The sequence below is a fragment of the Magnolia sinica genome, chromosome 9, assembly GCF_029962835.1.
Source record: "Magnolia sinica isolate HGM2019 chromosome 9, MsV1, whole genome shotgun sequence".
Classification (NCBI taxonomy): Eukaryota; Viridiplantae; Streptophyta; class Magnoliopsida; order Magnoliales; family Magnoliaceae; genus Magnolia; species Magnolia sinica.
This window is the reverse complement of record NC_080581.1, coordinates 48,100,242-48,103,246: the sequence shown is the minus strand read 5'-3', so window position 1 is coordinate 48,103,246 and position 3,005 is coordinate 48,100,242. Positions and strand designations below refer to the sequence as shown.

General features: G+C 37.8%; 1 non-coding gene across 1 annotated transcript; it reads right to left on the bottom strand.

The window, feature by feature from the left end:
• Nucleotides 1-952: 952 nt before the first annotated feature.
• Nucleotides 953-1,059, bottom strand: LOC131257219 (small nucleolar RNA R71). The gene has a single exon (XR_009177232.1). It is a non-coding gene; the product is annotated as a small nucleolar RNA R71 (small nucleolar RNA).
• Between the last annotated feature and the right edge of the window lie 1,946 nt (nucleotides 1,060-3,005).

The window sequence follows — 3,005 nt, the reverse complement described above, 5'->3', positions numbered from 1 at the left end:
TAGAATCTAACTTAGCCTTTTATTTTTAGGTTTAGAAACTTTCCTTATTGTTTTTAGAAATTAACTTTTTCTCTCTTTTAGAAACTTTCTATTTTGTGTTTTTAGAAACTTTCCTTTTTCATTTTTAGAAACTAGTTTACTTTCCTAATTTATTTTTAGAAACTAAATCATCTTTTTATTTTTGTTTTTTTTTTTAGAAAATTTCTAATTTTAGAATTTCTGTTTTTTTAGAAACTGACTTGTTTTGTTTTGTTTTGCAAGATCTTAATTTTGGAACTTCTAATTTGGTAACCTTTTTCTAATTCCCTCTCTCTTTCTATTTCTAGATTTCTATTTTCCTTCTTTCTTTAGGTTTAGGTTAGAATCTAAAATTGAGGGCTGAGAGTATTTCATGCCCAAGTGGGTCCATGACAACACTCAACGTCTTTTGAGTGAAGGAGGATTAGTTGAGGGGTTTGCTATCTATCACAAGATTAGACACCACTCGAGATCCTCAGATTTAATTGAGGTTATGACTACCAATCAACCGGGAAGACAACCTCAACCTAGGGTTGAAGAAGTCCAGGATGAGAATGAGGTACATCAAGCACCCCCGCCTCGTACTTTATCAGATTACCTACAACCGGCGGGAGTGAGCACCTCTTCTTGTTTGATTTTTCCAGAAAACATAAGAAACATGGACATCAAGCCTGGAGTGATCCAACTCTTTCCAAAGTTCCTTGGACTTGAATCTGAAAGTTCATACCTCCACTTACAAGAGTTTGATGAGGTTATAGCCACTTTATACTTTCCTAACGTGTCTGACGACACGGTTAGGCTGAAACTCTTTCATTTCTCCTTGAAAGAGAAAGCTAAGACGTGGTTGCACTCACTACATCCGCGATCTATTGGCACATGAAATGATATGATGAAGGAATTCATTTAAAAAATCTTTCCATACCATAAGACAAACACCATTAGGAAGTCGATCATGAACTTCGCCCAAAAGGAAGATGAAACATTCTTCCAATGTTGGGAGCAGTTCAAGGATCTCGTCAGTTCATGCCCACAACATGGTTTTGAAACGTGGCGCATAACAACTTTCTTCCATGATAGACTGACATCTTCCATGCACCAATTCGTCAAGACGATGGTCAATGTGGAATTCATGAATAAGAATGTCGATGAGGTGTGGGATTATTTTGACAAACTCGTTGAAACCGCACAATTATGGGACATCACCCCAAAACCTAGCACCACATCTAAGCCTACTCAAACAAGGGAGAGAGGTGAGATATAGATGCTGAAAGAGGATGATGGTATGAATGCTAAAGTGGCTAGTTTCGCAAGGAAAGTCGAGGCCATGGAACTTAAGAAGGATAAGTGCAAGGAAACTGTTTACGGTATTTGTGCTTATAATATTCACACAACTGAAAATTGCCCAAGAATATTTGCTTTTCAAGAGGTACTAAATGAGTAATCTAATACTGTAAATAGTTACCAAAGACCTTTCAGTGGACCCATCTCTAACACATACAATCCTAGTTGGAGAAATCATCTGAACTTTAGTTGGAGGAATGGACAAATTGCTAATCCTCAAGGAATCCCTAACCAATTCTTGAATCAAGGAAAACCACAAGAGGCTCTGGTCTGGAAATATATTCAAAACTAAGAGCTTATCACTCAAGGTATATTGTAAACCCTTCAAGACCTTTCAAAGGCCATACAAGGGCATGAGACAAAAAATTCAATTGAGGAAAAAGGGATTATTCCAGCCCAACCTTTCCCCAATCCTAAACTGTAATATGAAATAAGTGATCCAAACTCTTCAAATCAAATAGAGCAAGCTAAGTCTATCACCACTCTTAAGAGTGGGAAGATAATTGACAAATCTATTCCGGTAAGGGCTAAAAATCTTAAGGACCCGAAAGAAGACAATGATAATAGACCTAGCACTGCTCCATAAGAAATAGGACCGGAACTTTAAGGCAAGCCGATTGCCCCATTCCCCCAACAGTTAGTTGCACCAAAATCTCTCTCTAACTCTCAGGATATTCTAGAGGTGATGAAATAAGTGAAGGTCAACATCCCTCTACTGGATGTGGTTAAACAAAATGCCAAATTTTTGAAAGACTTGTGTACGACTAAAATACGGCAAAGTATTCAAAAGAAAATCTTTTTAACAAAAAAAATGAGTGTCATCCTAAAGCAAGATGTGCCACAGAAATACAAAGATCCCGGTAGCTGAACCGTCGCTAGTGTAATTGGGAATATCGGATTGAGCATGCACTTCTTGACTTAGGAGCGAGTGTAAATCTGATTACATACTCGGTATACGAATAGCTAGGTTTGGGTGAATTGAAACCCACCCGAACCACATTACAACTTGTTGATTGCTCAGTTCATGTACCGAGAGGGATAATCGAGGATGTGTTGATCCAGGTTGACAGATTCTATTACCCGGTAGATTTTATCATCCTGTATACTCAACCCATCATGGATATGAGCACTCAAATTCATGTCATTCTTGGTCACCCATTACTTGCCACATTAAATGCAATCATTAATTATAGGATTAGAGTCATGAATATGTCTTTTGAAAATATGACATTAGAATTGAATATCATTTTTGATATGGGCAAACAGTTAGAGGATGATGATGATTTTCACGACATAAACATGATTGACTCTTTCGTGGAAGATAGAACACTTCTGACCTTATCCTTTGACCCTCTAAAGACGTGTATGGCCCACTCCCATAATTTTGATGATGATATGGTTAGGGAGATGGGTGTCATGCTTGATACTATACTGGTACTTGAAGTTAACCGATGGAGGCCACAATTTGAAGAATTGCCCCAAACTAATGTGGTGCCTCTACCGTCTAATCTCAAGGCACCGAAGCTTGACCTAAAACCTTTACCCTCTGATTTGAAATATGCCTATTTAGGTTAAGATGAGACATATCTGGTGGTGATTTCTTCCCACCTTGAGTAAGAATGAGAGAGTATGTTCATTTCTACTCT